At 41.4% G+C, this 21347-nt stretch overlaps 1 long non-coding RNA gene across 1 annotated transcript in view; it reads right to left on the bottom strand.

Moving 5' to 3' along the window:
* The window catches only part of LOC146829605 (uncharacterized), a 70726-nt gene that overhangs the window by 37628 nt on the left and 11751 nt on the right, over positions 1–21347 (bottom strand). Inside the window, exons 2-3 of the long non-coding RNA XR_014962020.1 lie at positions 16435–16551; positions 901–1009 (exon numbers count right to left, since the gene is read on the bottom strand). This is a non-coding gene — a long non-coding RNA (uncharacterized LOC146829605). The remainder of the gene's footprint in view (positions 1–900; positions 1010–16434; positions 16552–21347) is intronic.

Below are 21347 nucleotides of genomic sequence, written 5' to 3'. Positions count from 1 at the left end.
ATCTGTATAAAAAATCCATACCTAATGCAGATCCAGAACAACATTTAGCTGGTAACCTGAATATGGTCAAAACAACTACAATCCTATAGAAAAGAGCCAGCTACAAGAATCTTAGTAACCGAATGAATAAAAATGTCTTTCGAGACTGCCTTGAACTGCAACAAAGAAAAGATCAGAAAGAACATGATCCAATTGTGGCTGCTGATGCTTTTAGTCAATATATTTGCATGATCCCTCTTGTTATTCATGTGTACAACGATGTTCAGCTACACATGCTGAAGGACCTTCAGGCGTTGGGTAATTGTTATCTGTATCTTAATGCAACAGGGTCAGTCATTGCAAACCACAAAGAGACCCACCACAGAGTCTTGTATTATGCTTTGTGTCTTCAAACAAAGACACCTAGTAATCATACAGTTCCAGTTGCAGATATGTTATCTTCTGACCAAAGCACACCAATCATTTTGCACTTGTTAAGCTGTGTATGTTGCGATTTCGTCCAGCTGTCGAACTGTAGACTCATCCCACAAAATGTTGAGGTAGACTTCAGTTGGGCAATGATTCATGCAGCCATGCAGGCTGTCAATCAGATTACGCTTGTTCAGTACCTAAAACACTGTTTGAACATGTGCACTGGTGGAGAGAAAAATATATTGACTGTGGTCCATATCTGTGCAGCTCACATGATTAGACTTGTGGCCAATAAAGGGAGAAAAGCGGAAGCCAGAAAAGAAGCCAAAGAGTTGTTTATGTATTCTGTTGCCCTTTTGCAAAATGCAAGTAAATAAATGAGATTAAAATACACCTTAGGAGAGTACTCTATGTTCTAACTGTGAAAACTGAGACAAATATATATTTTGAATACATGACAGAAATGAGATCATCAATCAACAAACATACCATTAAGCTCTGTAGTGATGGGTTAGAAGACACGGTACGCGGACACTACAGACGACCTTTTGAAAGAATCCACCTTAAAATAGTCTTCTCCATTTTCAAAAATATTTATCTGAAAGTGAGAAAAAAACACTGAAGTCTGGAAATGAAAATAAAATTCTGAGGCAAAAAACACGAATTACTGTCCCCACTTTGTTAATTTGCTAGGCAAATATGTCACAACCGTACCACTTTAGAGTGGAATAATGTTAGGTGAAGGACAACATATAGACACTAATGCAACCGTGGAAAACTGGTTCAGGACTGTAAAAAAAATGTTTTAAATGATAGGTTACATCGGAGATTAGGTGACTGTGAGGGATGGGCGGAAAATAAACCTGAAAGGCCGAATGTGTTTCTCAATTGTGGCGGTTCATTAAGGAATATCACACAACAACAAAAAAACTATATGGGGGAAAAATAAACGTATATTCGTCTTGGGTCTGTGTTGTTTGGTTTCAGTCCTTAGTCCCCTTCTTTCACGAGTGTTCTTCTCTTCTTTCTTTGTTTCTTCGATCCCAGGCTTAGACTCCAGCGGTGTGTCGCCCCCGGGTTTTTAGGAAGAAGACAAAAAAAGGTTGGATAGCAAGGTGAGTAAAATGGTCTATGTGGTGGACTTGCAAGGGATAGAGACCTCCACCACACCTGAATGCCTAAGGATTAATGTACTCTTAGTCTTTACTACAGAGGCCTTACAGAAAGGAAAGGGGGATGAGAAGAAATAAAGACAAAACAAGGTGCAATTCTGTCTTGTACTCTAATATTCTGATTGGATGCTTCTCACCCCTCTATGACTCCTTTTGGGAATTCCCTCATTCTTTCAATAGGAGCATTGCACTCTTGGGTTTTTCACTAGGATCCTTTGCCTACTACCACTTTAATAGTCATCCGACATTTACAAGCATCCGGGATGACTTATGGTGGCTTTACTTTTAATTCCTTCCTTTTCTTGTTAAATGTTTCGTGCAATCATATTCTCAAAGTAAAACAAAAAAAAATATGACTCAACAGTCTTGCACACATGCTAGCAGGCTCCCTTCTTTATTCGCTCTTTCCTGTATACTCATGCAGGGTGTCCAGTTCCTCTCGCATTCTCCCTCAGTTATTGCCCTCCACCACTCCCCGTTACCTCCCCATACTCCCGAGCTCCCAAGAATGCGCCCTTTCCCTCCTGGCACATACCGGGAAATGCCACAACTCTCCTGAGTTGCGGCGGGAAATCACACCTCTCAGGCGACCACCACTCTTCGCTCCACGTCTCTGGAGCCTCGTCGTCTTCCTGTCTCTTCTCTTCAGTTAGGACAGCCGGACACTTCTCTTCATTATCGGAATCAACGTCTTTCTCCTTCTCTTCTCCAGTATGCGTGTCTCTCTCTCCTTCTTCTTTTCTGGTGTTTTCTTGGTGCCGCCCTCTTCCTCTGACCTTCGCCCCAAGTGTTTCTACTTCCTGGTCCTTCAGCGTTGTCGATTGGCCATCTCTCTCCTTGGCTCCGCATTCCTCTTGACCGCGATTCCCCGTCCTTCTGGTTAACTTTTTCTTTTCCTTTGTTGCAGGATATGGGCTGTCGGAGCAGCACCCCGAGCTGAGGATGAAGAGGTAAGTGAGGGGCTGATACGGGTACTCGGTTGGGGTTCTTTGGCGCCGTTGGGTCACTTCTGGGGTGTACGGTTACTTCTTCTTCATAGTGTCTTTTTGCAACTAATGAAAGAGTTTGTAGAGGCGAAAATGCGTGAGATTGCACTAGTAAACATAAAATGTGCCACGAGTGAGAAGTCTAAAAGAAAACAACAACACAACATAACATACACACATGCGAGTGAATGTACTACAGAGGACATTTCACAGGGTGATGAGGTAGGTGTAAGGCTAATCCATGATTCAGAAGATAAAGGCCATGTGTTAACTCATGAAAAACAATGGAAAAAGAGACCCAAAAGGAAAACAAAACAGGCTAAGTACTATAGCTCACCAACACCTAAAGCAGTGTTGAAGAAAGTTGCAAGCCAATGCTTACCGTGGTCAGGCACAGGAAAGTTGGGAAGAAGAAGCATTAAATCATGTAACACTTGTACAATTGACAACTTGCTTTTTGTTATTCACTTGGTAATACAGAAATATCCTCAGGTTTCTCATGAGTTGATGGCTATAGCACAAAAAGAGCCACGGATTCAAGCACTTATGACAGTGCATGCACATTTTACCAAAGGTCAGTGGGTGAAAGGAATAATTCAGTGGTTAAAATAATTTTCACGCTTTCAAGGCAAAAGTTTTTGGGATACATTTGGCACTGAAAATGACCTATTTGTCTGCCGTCTTGACTATCTTCTGATCACTACTGTTAAAGCAAGATGCAATGTCCCCCTTTATCCAGAGCCATTGATCATGAGACAAACACACTCGATTGAAGTCTGGTAAGAAATGATTTATGAATCATAGTCTGATATTATGTTAATTATATCAATGAGACATATATGAGACTATGGTGGTGCATTAGCGAGAGTATGGCATCTCCAATTTCTATTTCACAAAGTTGTGGATATCTAAGAACAATCAAAGCAGTAGTTATAGCTTTTCTGCATAATATTGTCTGGCCAAATATGTGCACTTATTTGTTCTTCCGTAAGCCTCCCAGTTATGTTAAGTTATTTTATAATTTATAACACGCACACTACTTGAGGACTGTCCCTGACCACATGTAGCCTTTTCTTTTTCGGTAACACTTTCAAGGAAATAACTTTTCAGATGAAGTATGGGGTATAGATTTAAGCAATGCTAAAAGGGCCTGAATAACCTACAGATCAGACAATAAATCGAAGTGATAAAGAAGTCTGCATGTCAGCCAATGTCAGACTGTTAATTGCAGCGAGTGTGTAAACAGGTCTAATCACTAACCAGTTCCACGAAATACAATTTTGAAAAGTGTATCACCAACATCCTGATCAAGCAATAAAGTGGATTGTTATGTGTGGCTTCCTCTGTGCACCTTTTCGTGAATACCAGACTCTAAGTCTGGTAATGAACTACTATAACGCCGAGACAGTGAGAAATAAAACTTGTTTCTCACCGTTGCCGCGTCATTAAAGAATTCCACACTGTTGTGACAGCACTCTCTGAGAGCCTGTCAGTGCAGACAAGCTCTTTGCCTCAATGGATAGCAGAGGGCATATCTTTTAGAGAGGAGGCATGGGAAAGAGGTAGATGACTCTCATGGCAGTGGGGGTGGGTCACAGGAGGCAAGGATTTTTTTTTACATTTGGCATAGGCAGGAGAGGCCACGTATGTATGGCTCCCCTATAACTGTGAAGCATTTGAAAGAAGGGGTAGATGAAATGAGGGGCATACATTGCATAAAATTATCGATGCGTAGAATGTGAATAATGAGGATGTTTTTCACTTCGGAGTTCTGGCTTACATCATAGGACGGTTGAGCTTCAATCTTGTCAATTTGACATAACTCAGAACCCCTTGATAAAAGAATTCCTGTTATTCACTCTTTGCCACCTATGACTATATATGTTTTAAGGTTCCATGTGGAAAGAGGCACTTTCAATTTATGAGAGAAACTGGAACATGCTATGGCAATACATATGATACCTTTAAATGGAGTCATGGCCGCCACTTATCAAACTGTTTCCTCAATCCAAGAAGGAGAAAGTGCTAAAATCAGCTTCTGGGAAAAAGATTTTTCTTTATTCAGAGAGGATTTCTCATATTGTCCTATCTTGGCTTTCCTAGCAATGTGTTATTTGAATATTCATGAACACATTGCATGAAGGTTTGTTGAGGGTGAATCAAAATGATTTCACATTGTCTATTAGCTATAGAGTGAAGTCTTCGTGGTTCATGTCAGTGAGACAAGATTGGATTTGTGGTTGCCTGAAGCTTTCTTGGGTTGAGCTTTGGACATGTGCTTGACGCCCAGTTGGGGATTAATTTAAGGCAGGTTTGAGTCAAATAAAATCATTTGGTAAAGAGATTTGTAGATACAGTTGAGTGTTGTTGGCATATTGATGTATCTTGATGGTGTATCATTCAGAAGTGTTCCAAACCGGTGTTTAAAATGATGTCGGAGAGGATGAAACCATGAAGTATTCTGCATATTAGAGAGAGATTTTGAGATTGTGCAGTTTTTTTAATTAACCAGATGCAGTGTTTGAGGTTGAGGTAACAGGGGAAACATTTCTTGCTCCTTGATTGCTTCTGCAACACCAAAAGCATGTGTTATCATGGGCATTTATGACTGCTATTTCAACTACAGAGCATGGTTAGTTTAGGTACCCCAAGATTGATTTTAGACCACTGACAACCAGGCCTTCAAGGCATGTATGGTGTTTACCAAATCAGATACCTTCAATAGAGCAGGGAGAAGGGATCATAATGTTATGGTGAGAAAAGCAGGATAATAAATATTTGTGGTGTCAAAATCAACTGTGTAGTGGTACCTGGTCTATTTTGGAGCAGAGGAGTTGTGCTTTTTCACTGACATAGTAAAGGTCATGGCTTGTCTAACAAAAAGAGCCTTCTAGTTCTGAACAAAATTTAGAATGGTTGTAATCTTGGCTATGGGTAAAAGAAGACGCATAACGTATTGCATTGTAACCAGCCTCTGTGTTTTGCCTATTTAATCAGAGTGCTTGAGGCACCTTAGATGTTTGGTGGGGATGCAACATAAGCAGTTTCTCTATACAGCTAAGTCACTTGCCTTCAATGCTTTGAGAGATTGGTAAATACAATTTTCTGTGTTATCCTTTGTCTCACTAGGGGCTAGTGTAGCGATTAAACCATGGCTATTATGTGTTATATATTTTCAAAGGCATATTATGTAGCCTTGTTTCATATTCTACACACTTCTTTCACTTCTTTACCCAGTACCACAATGACATTTTTTATTTAGAGACCTCTATGATGTCTGATCTTTGTTTCGGGTTCACTGACAGAAAATCAGAAACAAAAGAATCGTGTGGACAGAATCCTGTGTCAACAATATCGAGGGCCAAAATAGCAAGAAGGTATAGATTGCCTATTCGTAACTCCACATCTACGTACCTTGGATATATAAATATATTGTATAGGTACCTACATGTGGAGTTATACATAGTAAAACATTGCTTGCCTATAGAAACTTACCTTCACATTATTTTTGTAATCTATATTCTTGACACAATATTTTGTCCCACGATATTAAGTTGTTGGAAGTAATCTATATATGTTTGCAATTAGTAAACCAATGTACATCTGTAAATTGCAGGGACCAAATGTTCCTACCACTGATTTCACATGACTTTACACTGCTGTAATGAGCCTGGGCTCATAACCTGTCTAAAAGTGTTTGGGTGTTGGAAAAACTGTACCCAAGACACACTTTGTTGTCCCCTGCCTTGCATTGCAGGATTGCTGGATTGTGTACTAGCTGAATTCACAGAGCTAGAAAGGAGCTACATGGTTGCAGCATGGGCACTCATGCCTTTCAACCTACACACTGACTACTCTAGGGGGTGAAACCACCATCATGTCCCCTTAATACTGTGCATATGTTGATCTGGAGTCAAACAAACCTCAGTCTAGAGAGATACATTTTTCGAAAAAACTGGAAAATAATAACCCCAAAGTGGGAGATAAGCGTATCTTCGCGATTCCATAACTATGATCAAAGAATCAGAGACATGTGATTTTACTGCTGTGGAATGTGTTTCGTTCCTTTACAGGTTTCCCTAATTGTATTGTGCATATTTGTATTTTTTCTAGCATTTACGATTGGGTAGCAATCACAAACTATGTTTTGAAACTTGGCATGATTGGGGAGGGAGATCACAATCTTGTGTGCTATCTTTGTTCTATGAACAAGGTAGTATTTATATTTATAGATTGCAAACAGATCACAGTGGGCCAGATTCTTTAAGGTAAACTTACATCTATGTGTAAGTTTACTCTTTTTCTGTATTAACAAAATTGAAATGTAATAGTATGTTTACGACTGTGGAGACTCCACAGTCTGGGCAGAGAACTTAGCACATAAAAAGACGGGCCTGTCCTATCATTTAATGTGCAGAGTTCTCTGCCTCGATTGTGGAGCGTCAGCAGTCGTAAAGTTCCTATTACTTCTTGCTTGTGAATACCAAACAAGAGTAAACTTACAGCTGTATTTAAGTTTACCTTTGTGAATGAGGCCATCAGTGTGTAAGTTAGTTGTAAAGTGTTGCAACTGCATTTTATTGTGTTATGTTGTTTAATTACATTTAGATCCTTTTCATCCATGAAGCAACATTTTACCTTACTTTGGCCTGATATTCAGCTTTTAGTGCAGCTACAATCACTGTGTTGTCCTCTACTTCATGTCATCCTTCATACAATCTCCTGTAAGCTATGCATTGACTGCTCAACCAAGCTATCTGGAGAGTCAAGGATGCTTTGCAGTCTTGACCTTACATTTCAAGCCAAGTCCCCAGTCTCATAGTTAATGCGGATCACAAGCAATGTCAAATTTGATATGTAAGGTTGTCTCTATAACTGCAAAGATCTGTAAATAAGTTTGATAAGGGAATTCAGACAGTTTCTGAAGCCGTTAGAAAATTATATTTAAAAGATCACTAAAACATTTTTTCATAGTACAGGTCCCAAATATCGGAATCCATCCAACAAATCTTATTATTTCCCTCAATAATAGTAGAGATAAGGTCGTCCTGCTCACATTTAGTCTTAAATTTGTTGATAGAATTTACTATGGGGAGACTGGCATTAAATGGTTCCTAAAAATGCATCTGCAATGAAAAGACACTGAAGCAAAACATTTAATGTGGTCAATTGATATTTACACTTTTAGATATAGTTCTTCATTTGACAGGGAATGAGAATGTTTCATGATACTAAGGCAGCAAAAGAGTGGCTTGAAGTGAACATACACAAAATGAATGGCGGCATATGTACACCTAAGATACTCTGCATGGAAAAAATATAAGTGGAGCAAACACTTGCAAATTATGACGACAATATAAATTCTGCTGACAATTATGTTGGTAGCAACAATCATTTGCAGCTATTTGTTTTTACTTTTTATACTATTTCGGCTATGGATTTTTTTTATCACAGACTACGGACAAACAGCAACTGTGTGTACATGCAACATATGAGGAAAATTTTTAAAATATCATCACGTCTATGTGTATAAACAACACTCTGAAGTAGCAAACTGATTGTAAAGTAACTATTTTTTATATCTTCATTTGCTACACTAAAACCCTACAGAAATGCAAAAGTGATTTGTTTTATGACATTTCTGTTCGTAAAATGTAACATTATTGGGTTTACATGTATATTAACTGGCCACATCAATTCAACAGATAGCAGACACTTCAAATGACAAATTACAAGTATTATTTCATCCACTGGTCATTTGGACAGCATCTACAATGTAGCATCAATAAGAATATATGTATATTCAATATCTGTACAACCTGGGCAAGTGAATCCTTGGATTTGAAATACATTCTAATGGAGTTGCTGTGGTTCATCTTTTACTTTCATACAGTGTAGAAGGTGAGTGTGATAATGGGGCTTAGACTATTTTATACAAATTGAAGGCAGCAGCAGTCTGACTACATATTAGTCAGTTTTTTTTGGTTGTTGTCTCTGGGACAGTAAAGGTGTTAGTCCAGAAGCTGTTGCTACATCATAATTGCGTGAGAGTCTGCAACAGAAGTATACTTTGCATATGTACTCTAGACAAACTTTCATGGAGGGTATTCATTTCATGGACATAGCAAACCAGAGAGAAACATTTTCCCATCAACATCTTCTTGACTAGAATGTATCCAAGGCTTTTTGAGAAGAACTTGAGCCTCCTTCTTAACAAACATCTTCAGCATGCTTCAGCATGGAGCCTGAGCATTAGCTCTGACTGTCAAGGTTCTTTTCAGGTTTCAAACACACAGGCTATCTTTCAACATATTTTTATGTTTTGAGCCTAAGTCCTGCTACTTTTGATAAAGACTTCACATTATTTCAGCCTTGCAGGTACCTTATTGACAGATGACAGGACATCTTAATTGCCACAACGCAACTCATCCATCGTATTTTGGACATAACTGTATCAAAATACGTTAAAGTGTGCATAAATCATTTGCAATGCTCCATTTATTAAGACCAATCAAAATATTTGAGAGTGAAGTTGATCTTCATGGAAGAAAGGATAGTTACTTATTTGTCTATAACTTCATAAGAATGCATTGGCTTGAGTGTGGCACAGTACGTACTGGTGGAAACGTTGCTTGGCTCAGGCTAAATCCATATGGATTGTATAGGGGGTGTGGTGCGCTTGCAAACCAAAATATATATTTCTAAGCAATGTGATATTCCTTTAAGGGAAATGCAATTACCTATTTAGAAATAATACATTAAGGTGAGGGCACCCAATTTGGTGCCACCTGTTGTGAAAAACTTTGCTCAGCTCAGGCAATTTACATGCAGGTAGTGTAGAAGGGTGCTCTCTTTATTAGTAAGTATGAAAATTGGTGAGCCAAGTTGATATTTATGGGAGAAAGGACGTTTTTTTATTCACCTAGACTCCATAGGAATGTATTGGCTGGAGGGTGGCACAGTGGGCCCATGTTATGGTGGAAATATTCCTAGGTTTAGGCTAAATCCTTATGGATCTTATAGAGAGATGTGATGTGCTTGAAAAACAAAATACATCTCTGTGAGCCAATCTGTTTTTCTTAAATGGGAACTGTAATCGCATATTCTGACATAACTGCAAAGGAATACATTGAAGTGAGGGCACCCCATTTGGTGCCACCTGTTGTGAGAAATTTTGCTCGACTCAGGGAATTTACATATAGGTAGTATACATGGGAGTTCTCTTTATTAGGATCAGTATGAAAATGGGTGAGCCAAGTTGATCTTAATGGGAGAAAGGATGGTGACTTATTCATCTATAACTCCATAGGAACGCTTTGACTTGAAATTGGCACAGTGGGCACAGTTGAAAACGCTGCTTGGCTCAGGGTAAATGCTTATGGAGCTTGTAGGGGGATGTGATGTGCTTGAAAAACAAAATACCTATTTGTGAGGCAATGTGTTTTTCTATAAGAGAACCACAATTACTTATTCTCACGTAACTATATAGGAATGCATTGAGGTGAGGGCAACCAATGTGATGCCATCTGTTGTGACAAAATTTGCTTGGCTCAGGCAATTTACATATCAGAAGTGTAGAGGGAAGCTTCCTTTATTAGTATCGATATGAAAATTGGTGAGCCAAGTTTATCTTCATGGAAGAAAGGATGGTTTCTTATTTGCATATTTGCATATACCTCTATAGGAATGTATTGGCTGGTGGGTGTCACATTGGGTCCATGTTTTGGTGGAAATATTGCTCGGCTCAGGCTGAATCCTTATGGACCTAGTAGGGGATGTGGTGTGTTTGAAAAACAAAATACATATTTGTAAGCCAATATGTTTTTCTGATATAAGAACCACAATTACTTATTCGGATGTAAATCATTAGAAATGCACTGAGGTGAGGGCAACCAGTTTGGTGCCACCTGTTGTGACAAATTTTGCTTGGCTCAGGTAATTTACATATAGGTAGTGTATACAGGAGCTCCATTTGTAAGGATGAATATGAAAATTGATGAGCCAAGTTGATCCTGATGAGAGAAAGGATGGTTAATTATTCATCTATAACTCCATGGGAATGCATTGGCTTGAGGGTGGCACAGTGGGCACAGGTGGTAACATTGCTTGGCTCAGTGTAAGTCCTTATGGAGCTTGTAGAGGGATGTATTGTGTTTAAAATATTTGTGATCCAATGTGAATTTCCTATAGGGAAAGTATGATTACTTATTAGAATATAACTGCTTAGGGATCCCTTTTTTTACTGAGTTTTATATAGCGCAAACTTGACCTGAAGGTTTTGGGTATCAGAGCACTTTACAAGAGCAGCAGTTGCATTACATGGGGACACATTCATTATTGTTAGGCACAGGAAGATTAAGTGATTTGCCCAGAATCACAGGATGCTGCGCATCCTTGCTGAGACTCAAACCCGGTTCACCATATTTGAGGTTGACCGCCCTGGCTGTTAAGCCAACTTCTCTCCCCTTGAGATCAAGGTGACCCATATGGTGCCAAAAATTATGATCAGCTCAGACAACTTACGTACAGGTATTGTAAAGGAGTGCTCCATTTCTTAAAATGAATATGAATTTTGATGGTGGAAAAGTTGTCCCATATTTTGGTGGAAAGGTTGCTTGTGTCAGACTAAATCCTAATAGACGTAACAGTGGTATGTGTTGTATTTGAAAAACAACATATTCACTATATGGCAATGCAGAGTCCCATAAATTTCTAGTTTGCGGAATTATTCATAATTGTATTTTATATAAAATGTTGCCTGCAAATAAAATGGTGGCCGAATAAGATGCTAATTTCAACCAGTGAATAAGAGACTGGTCGAATAAGAAGCTAACATCAGCCTGCGAATAAGAAACTGGCCGAATAAGAAGCTAACTTCAGCCTTGTACCCAATTTAAAGTGGTTGTACAACTGAGCCTCCATGTTTAAGAAGTTCTAACTTAAGCCAGTGAGTAATCACTTTTTAGGTCCCAATTAGACAACGCATGCGCTGCCTCTTCCAGATCTTTTATTTTTTATTATTGGGCTTAGAGACTTCCCATTGCTTCCCATTTGTTGGTTTCACTGTCACTCCTATTTGTTTGCTCATTATTGATCAGCTGCTGTGCTGCTGTACAACATGGCTAAAAAACATTGGCAAAGCCTGTACCTCGAGTAGGCGAGCCCTTTTGGCTTTGGTAATGTTTGTGTTTGATTGTTGAGCAGCTTTAACCCCTTCGCCGCGGCACGAATTTTGCCGCGTTGCCGGGGGGGTTCGGGGTGAGCGCGGCGCCGCCATGCTCGTGACGGAACCACTCCGTCATGAGCCACGGGCGCGCTGTGCTCATGACGGAGTGGTTCCGTCACGACTCCGCCCACTTGCATTGTTCGCCCGCACAGGCGGGGAATCAGCGCCACGTGGCGGAGCGGCCGCAACGGCCGCAGCATGACGGAACCACTCCGTCATGAGCACACGGAGCCCGTGGCTCATGACGGAGTGGTTTCGTCATGAGCAGGCAAGGGGTTAAACTTGCATAATCTGAGCCTGCAGCTCTGCCATAGAATCAAAAATTGTCAGGCAAATATGTACATGAATTTTAAATTCTATTAAGGGCACATAGGCATGGATAATCCCACCTAGTTTATTCATAAATGTTGTTATGTCAAGAATTGCTGCTGGTATTAATTACATTGCCTGATTTAATATGATATTCCCACCCTAATGATGTATTACGAAGGAATGGGATGTATCGCTGATGCAGTCTTTCATTAAAGCCTACTTGTGCACTTGGTGCGTCCTGTGGTCCTTGCAACCCTTGCTGTAGTACAGCAACTGGAAAGGGATGTGGGAGGAGTGTAGGGTGACCACGCATCCCGGATTTGCCAGTACAGTTCCGGCTTTCTGCCAGCTGTCCCGGCACATTTGTCTCATGTCCTGGTTTTTAGGTCAAGCCCTGGGGTTGATCTGGAGTAGTTCAGTACGGGAGAGAAGTCCCACGCATAATTTTCATTGGCTTGTGTGTTTGTTCTTCTAAATACTGTCTTCTGATTGATTGTCATCATTTCATTCATCTCATGGTTACTGGTCCCTTTACTTTGTTGTTGAACTCAAGTACGACGATGTGCTTCATTCAACGGCCACGCCCACTTTAATTTTTGAGGCAGCTGGATAATGGCGGCCGTTTCCTTTCCGACCTCGCCACCGCTGGTTTTTCTTTTTCTTAAAGATCTCATGAGTAAGAGAGTTTAATTTGTGGCCTTGTTGTACTGAGCGCTGCCTCGCTTTCCTCGCTGTGCATCACGGGTACATTAATGAACTCAAGTGTCTTCTGTCTTCAGGCTGTTCATTTGCAGATAGAAAGTGGAGCTGTTTGTGGAGGGCGTGAATCTACCTTTTGCTGCATCTGAGAAATAATGTGCGGGGTTGCTCCTAGAATAATACCAGGCTGGCTACCCATTCCAGTCTTCGCTCCGGAGCCTGCCTGACCCAGCTCATCCAGTAGCTGTTAACATCAAACCCGCTCACAGGGCACCTCAACTTCACAAACTCCCCTGGCTTTCTGACCTCCGACCCCGACTGGGTCAAAAGTATCTGTGACTGGACACCTGCAAAACTGCTATTAGCAAAATAGAAACTGACATGAATTTTTAGTAAAGAGAGTAAATAAACGTACAGGATAATACAGTCAACAAAATGAGATTTGTAAAGACAGGGACAAAGTTCCCTTAGACCCGATAATTAACTCTGTGCTTGGTTCTGTGAGGCTAGAGTAAACTGCCTTGTTTGCCAGTGGTCCAGTATGTGCCACAGAGAAGCTAATAACGGGAAAACTGCCTATGCTTTGCATACCTTAGAGTGAATGCAAATGTTATCCTCCTAAAATGCACTGTACTGCCAGAACTTTAATCACACATGTATATGACTTCTGTATGTTTTTAGCAGGGACGGCTGGTGACATTTTAAAGTGGTGGGGCGTAAAATGATTGGTATACTTCACCGTTGCGAGCGAGCGTAGCGAGCGAGCCCGAACCCCTATAAGGAGGGTTCGGGGGGGTTCTCCCCCCGAGAAAATTTTGAAAAAAGAGAAGAGAAATGGTGCATTTTCAAGCAAATTTGAGAAAGCAGGAAGGTTAATAAAGCAATTGTGAAAGTGCAGTTATAACATTAATAAAGAGATGTCATATAACATCGGTAGCTGCTTATTCAGTATAACCACAGAGCTTCATAACAGAATTCGAGATAGAATGCATTTCTGAGTACCTCACTCACAGATGTTTTTCATTTAACATTAACAAACTAAACTGGTTGCAAAGTAGCAGCATTCAAAATTGTTTACTTTTTGTAAATGAAATCAGCACGTCTCTCTTTAAGAGCAGCAAACTTTTCAATAACTTTAGTGTTAAAGTCCGGGATTTTCTGAACTAGCTTGCTCTCTACAGAGAGCATTGCCAAAGCATTGAGTCTTTCCTCAAGCATGGTGTTTCTCAGGAATGTCTTAATCCTCTTTAAGGCTGAAAAACATCGTTCTGCCTCGACTGTTGTCATAGGAGTGGTTATGACAATTTTAAGTAAAGCCACTGTCTCTCCAAGTGACTTTTCCATATTAAGTTTATGTATTAAAGCCAGCAAAGACACGGCACTTGTGGCCTTCCGGTACACAGGCATTCCGTACAGTACAGTCAACTCAGTTCTCAGCTCTTCTTTATTGAGCATAGGATAAGCTCCCACAGCCTCATTCAGAGCACGCTCCGGGAAGGATTCATCATATTTGGCAAACTGTTGACTTTGCAATAATGTGGCACTCACCAAATGTTTTGTGAAAGAAAAACGCTCTTTTGCCTGCACAATTACAATGTCACAGATCTCCTTTGCAATTCGGACCATAGTGGTGATGTTTTTCCTGTGGTTTGAGAAAATAGATTTCTCTGGCAGTTTGCTGTCTAAATTGTCAACCCCATCTCTCACTTTGCTTATGCTTTGTACAAACATAGTAGTATATACTTGCACTTTGACAGTATCTATCTCTCGTGCTTGTAACTGATTGTATAACAGGTCGACAGCTACCATTATATCATGAAATAAAAACAGTAAGAACTGAAACTCTCTGTCTTGTAGTGTTCTACCAAAGCCATGGGCTTCAATCTGACTTTTGTAATCAAACTCATCATTGGCTTCTATGGCTTCAAAACATTTCAGAAGGTCCTCTCTATGTTCATAGATTAGGTTGACTGTACGGATGTTAAAGTTCCAACGAGTTGAGGATCCCCTTGGAACGCTTTTGTCTACAATGTCATGAAGTGCTTCTGTTCTTTTGGGGGAACGCGAGAAGAATGCTGCTATGCCTCCTATATCCTGAAAGAAAATTCGTGTCTCGGTGATCTTTGATACTGCCTGTTGCATAATAAGATTAAGTTGGTGATCGTAACAGTGCACATAATGAGCATTAGGGTACACATCTCGAATTCTCTTCTGAACACCACTAAGGCTTCCACTCATTACGGACGCACCATCATACCTTTGCGCAATAAGTTTTTTTTTTTGAGGCAGCTCTGGAAAAATTAAGCTCAGTTGACGCAGTATAGCTGCAGTAATGGTTTCTGCACTAGAGTCTCTTAAATGTGTGAAACCATAGAACCTCTCCACAACTTGTCTGTCATTGTCAATGTATCGAAACACTAATACGGACTGTGTTTTAGTGGCCACATCAGTGGTGTCATCAGCCTGAATAGCCACAAAGTCTGTGTTTTGCAATTCTTGCACAATATGGCTTCTCATAATTTCGAGCATACACTCAAGAAGTTCATTTTGTATTGTTTTAGAGGTGCCCTTAAAGACTGTAGCACGTGCTAAATGTGCTTCCATATCCTTGTCTATGCTTGCTATTAAATCCACAAGGCCTTTGAATATTCCAGGATTTGGGCAACCTTCCGATTCATCATGGCCTCGCAATGCCAGTTCAAAAGCACCACAGAAATGAATGCAATCAATTATTTTGGATAGAATCTGTCTGTTCCTATCAACTGCTTCATTGTGTTTCTGTATTGCTTTGCGGTATGCATCACTTATCTGCTGCTCAATCGGAGCATCTTCCCCCAACATTCCCAGTCTAGTCAGGTTTTCCATATGCTTTCTTGTGCGTGAATGCTTCTTTATTTTTTCAGACAAATGCTTCAAGTCTGTTACTCCTTGATATGTCCAAGAAAACTCACCACCAAACAGCAAGCAGGGGAAGCAGAACAGAGAATTTCTTAAAGGGCACCCTGTAAGCCAATCAGCTTTTGTGTACCAGGCATTTGAGAATGTACGTGTGTACATTTTTCCTCTGTCCTGGGAAGTTTGCTGTAGTTTTAGGTCAGGCCGATGAGGTCCCAATTGCTTTAAGTCTATTTTCTCTTGAAGTGGCCGTGCCTGGAATGACCTTGTAATCAGCTCTTGTACTGTATTCATGATGCCGATGCTGGCCTTACCAATATATATTAAAGAAACCTGCCAATAATCAAAGTACAACATATAAGGTGCGGTGTAATAATATCAAATTTCAGTATAAATACATATATCTTGTGCAGTATCGCAATAAATCTCCAACAGCTCCCCTTTGCACAACATGACTGCTAAAAATACAGCCTTACTGCCTGCTGCCTCTGTGTGCCATAGTGGTTGCTGAAGGCACTGAAACAGACACTGCTTGAGGGCCTTGAACAAGGCAAGGGATAGATAGTGCTGTTAACAACCGTTATTGCCCAAATCACAGGGCTAAGGCTGTTAGTAAATTCCATCCACTGAGGGTACAATGTTCAGAATGTGTGCCTACCCCAACCACCATGTACAGTGACCACACACATAGCTCTAACTCCAATCTAAAAAAAAATAGCATCAGTGTCCTTACCTTTAACTCTGGTGTTTGCTGGGTCGTAGCCGGGGTGAAAGAGCAGCAAAGGAGGTCTTGTTCTTCTCCGGAAATATGACCAAAAATTTGGTAAGGGTTGTCAAGCTTTAGAAGGTGCTGAAAATAAAAATAACGTGCTGTAACTAGACAAGCATTGCTTTTAAAATACAAGTAATCCCAATGAATTTTAGCAGTGTCAGTTCTTCAAGTTAACATAAAATAACTACAGTGTTCTTAAAATATTTATTTTGTTTGATTTTCGGGGAAACCAGACTTTTTTTAGTCTGCTACGTTAAAATTATCCATTGGAACCTGCTTACATTTAAATGTAATAATGGTATGATTTTTAGCTTTCAGTATCTTTATGGAATACAATAGATCACAATTTTAAATTCAAATTATCCTTTAATCAATACATTAAGAAGTGCAGCAGAGAACCATAACTTGTGAAATAGTGTAAATATGTGCAAGAACCTATCCAAAATTTCTTTAGCTTGTATTTTGTTAAACAAAACTCGAATGCATTGTTTATCCTTGCACAACAGAGTAATTCCGCAAAGTGACTGAGCTATAATTCAGTAACTTCGGCAATTTAATTACTTTACTGGACGCACTTGCAGAATTTTAAAGAACGTTTTCCCTGGAACAGGTTTTCAACTTTCGGATTTTAGTACGTTCCTGTGTGTCTTCGAACAGTTTTAACTGATGCAGAACAACCATATACAGAAAGCTACATGAACTTCAGTTTTAATTCAAGAATTCTGTTAAAGTCCCCCTGCATGCTAAGTTTGAGCATTTACAAATCAAATATTTTGTCAGTCATTCTTTCAGCGACAACTAAGCATTGCACACTGTTTAGTTTTCCAATAGCGAAAGATATTTGTCAACTATTGGTTAATTAATTCGTTTTAGCCCAGACCTGTGTTTATAATTTCATTGTCTTGTTTTCTTTTCCAGCAAGAGAGTTTGCCAATAACTTCTTTCTTTTGCAAGCAAAAACTTGAGAGACAGCAAAGAATCGTTTTTTATGCTTTATTTAGTCTTATATTAGTTATGTTTTCTTTTTCTTGAGCGATAAAGCTACCACAGTTTCTTCTTATGTGGTTGTAACCAAGGTAAAGCAAATAAAACAATAAGTCACACAAAAAAACATGTCCATATGCATACAACCTGCACATATGCCGAGAGAGAAATACGCGCACACAAATGCAAACGCATAAACGAGCAGTCACATTCGGATACTTGGGCACTTGTCCATACACACAAATGTGCACACGGACATATTAAAACACAGGCATGCTTTGAGGAGACAAGCAGATACACGCTCACATATGTTTACAGAGGAACATGCATACATACACAGTGACATGGAGACATTCACCTGGAGACATACAACATATACAGTGTCTCACTTATGACACAGCAATACTGGCAAAGAGCACTATATTAACAAGAGCGTAGCTTGGTCAGTAAGATGAGGGTAAGGGGGCTTCAGATCCACCAACAACAAGGCTGGCATATAACTTTAATACATTAAGCCAAGCAGGGTTCATGAGAGTGGCTTAAGCGAAGTGGAAAGGGAGAAGAATGCGGCCAGGCAGGAGTGCTCAGAAGAAAACAATCTTTTGAAATAATCAACATTTTTGAGGACTTTCAAAACAGAGGGAGAGAGTGTGTGTGCACGTTTGCCTGTGTGTAAAAATGCCTAGTGAAATCCGACAGACACCCAGCGTACCCGACTGAAAACACATGCACCCACCCAAACATCAGAAAGTACATTTATTAGGGGGTGTGACACCCCAAACACCCCCCCACCTGAAGCTACTCCCCTGTATATTAAGAATTGGTTATTACTGGGGAGAAAAAATGCTAATTTCACGTATTTGCTTTTGGAGAACACCCAGGAGCCTCAGATGCCAAACACCGTCTTGGTTTTATGTTTTGTTTGTTCTCGTAATTACAGTCAAGGGATTTGAACCCTAAAGCGTAGGTCTAGCCAGGGAGGAGACACCACTACATCACCGGCTCGCCCTGCACCCCAAGCCAAGAACTTAGATGACTAGGTGGGAGCATGCTCTAGAGGGTAGTATAAAATCTCATATGCAGACTCACTCGACTTTTCATCTTTCTAGGCACAAAGACCCGTACACAAATGGAGGCCCAGTGAAAATGTTATTCAAGCACCAAGGCTGTGTGCGAGTGACAGGTGGCTAATAGTTACTGCGTTTTCTCTGAAAAAATGTAAGTTTAAACGCTCACTCAGCTGTCGGCATCTCGAAACGTAATGTCTACCAGGCACTAAAGTCTACGGCAGAGCTCTCCGGGGGACAGCCGGTGCGCTAGGTCAGTTCGAAATTTGGCAGGGCTCACACTCAACTATTCATCCTTCCGGGGCCGGTACGCTCTGTGTGTATGCGAGCTGGTGTATGTATGTATGTATGTATTTATTTCTTGTTAAGCGCAGCTGTCACCCAAAGGGTATCCTGGCGCTGAGACCCTATTAAACCATCGGAAGAAGTATTTTACAGTGCTCTTGGGAACAGGTAGGTCTTAAGATCCCTTTTAAAAGAGAGCAGATCTTGACTACCCCTCAGCGCCAGAGGTAGGGAGTTCCATAATGTGGCGGCCGTATAGCTAAAAGCACGGCCACCTATCCATGCTCTAGTAATCCTGGGAATCCGCACCAGGAACGCCGATGAAGATCTCAGAGGTCGGACAGCTTGATACCATGAAAACAGACCCTGAAGTGGAATTGGTCCGAGTCCATGCAACGCTCTAAATACAAGACATGACGCCTTGAAAGAGTAAACTTAAAGTCGACTTTGTGGTGTGTTCTAAATGAAACCAATAGCATAGGGAGTGCATGGGATACCATTTTATTTCCGCAACTCTGACCTCGGCAGAGACTCCTAGGCATCTCCCACGCCTAGGAGTGGGTCACCTGACCCGCAAAGGGTCACCGCATCAGGACCTCTTCACCTGGTGTCAAAGGGCACATTCAACGCTTGTTCCACGCCCAAACCGAATTTCACACGTGTCGCTGTTATTTATTTAAATCTTTTTGGGGTATCCACCCCCCACAGGTGTTAAAGTGTGAGCAGCTGCCCCAGGGCATGAGGGGGCAGCATGTTTACGAAGTACCTACAAGTTAGTACTCAAACACTGCGCTCCGTCTGTTGCACTTTTTAAAGAGGACTTGTCGCACTGGCAGCCCTGGGGGGAGGGGAGGGGGTCGCACTGGCAGCCCTGGGGGGGGGTCGCACTGGCAGCCCTGGGGGGAGGGCGGGGGTGGCAGGGGGGTCTCGTGAGAGGTGGGGCGCGCTTCTGGACGTGTAGTGGCATGAGAATGAGATGCTCGGACCTCTGGAAGTACCAGGCCTATCCCCCCTCCTTGAGCAGAGACGCCGCTGGAGGCACCGGACCTCTACCACCCTAACGGCGTGGGCAGGGGCCTGAACTGGTCTGCCCGTACAGTTCCAGCTGTCCTGCGGGTCTTTCCCAGAGTACACCTCGACTGGCTGCAAAAACCGAGAAATTCATGGGCTAGCCCTGGGTTGAGAAGTTGTGTAAATCAAACGGGATGGCACACAAGACATTGCCTTGAGTTCTCAGTCAGTTAAAGCCGTGTACACTGTAGGTTCTGTACTGTCTCACATTCAGTGTTCATTCTGTATTAATACACAGAATTTCCTTCAGAGTAGCACGACGATGGAGTGTCAAGTGAAGTTGAAGTTGCACACAATTTTATATCAAGAGTCAGACTGGAAAAAGACAACAATCAAGGCAGCTATCAGGTTGTGCAATACTTACTTTTCAGGTACTTTTATGCAGTGATCACGACACACACGACGAGTCACTCAGTCAGTCACACGACGGGTCCTGACTCTGTACGCACCGCCGCCACGAGGTTATGCAATGCAGACAGTGTGGCACCACCGCGTGCGTGATGACGCGACCGACTGCTGGGAGTGCGCACCTCATGACCAATCACTGTCACTGTGTTCAGACATAAGCCACAGTGATTGGCCATAGTTGCGCGGCACCCAATTAGCAGCAGTTACTCGTAGGCTGCCGCGGGTCTGAGAGACTGTATCAGGCTCTCAGCCAATCCAGAGACGCTGCATTAGCAGTGCCTGCCCTGGATTGGCGAAAGAGCACAGATAGGGCTCGCCCGGATACCGAGAGGGGGGCTGCTGCATGAGGCAACCATCGGCCTCTCGGCCCCCTCCTCGAGTACAGTAGTCAGTGGCAGACAGTGCGGCGAATGCGCATGCTCGTGCTTGTCGTGAGACAAACTCGAGCATGCGCAATAAAATTGCGAGCCGCTGCCTGTCAACTGTGTCAGTGCTAGCCCCCCGGCCCCACCCCCTTCATGTCCGACGCAACGCATCATTGCATTGCCATTGCTGCCGGTCTGGGGATTGGTTTGCGTGCGTGTGTCGGTAAGTGGGGCTCTGCCCCTGCGCCCCAATGGACGCACCGCCGCTGGTTTTTAGTTGTTGATCCAAGAACACCGCGTTCGAAAAGCTGAGCCTCAAGTACAACCTGTAACCAATAGTAACAGCGAGCAGCATTCTAAATTGAAACACCCAGAAGTGACAGGTTTTCGTGATTTCTCCTATGCTTCTATATAGCATTAAATATCGAGGATTTTTGTAGAAATCTAATCGGAAATAATGTTGGTAAATTAGGGCAATAAACTGGAAGATAATATAATTTGCGCTGAAACACGCAATTATTCAAATAGTGAAATTGGGTTTAGGATTTGATTTATCTGTTATTAAAGCCCCAATAGAGGTCTCATGTCTCTCACGCCACAGTATATTTAAGAAATAAGGCATTCGATGGGAAGATATTGATGTTTAAAAGACGGTAGCAAGATATATATTTTTTTAAATAACAGATTTTTTTTT

This window comes from Triturus cristatus, chromosome 5_2 (assembly GCF_964204655.1).
Source record: "Triturus cristatus chromosome 5_2, aTriCri1.1, whole genome shotgun sequence".
Taxonomy (NCBI): domain Eukaryota; kingdom Metazoa; phylum Chordata; class Amphibia; order Caudata; family Salamandridae; genus Triturus; species Triturus cristatus.
This window is presented reverse-complemented; position numbering and strand designations above follow the sequence as displayed.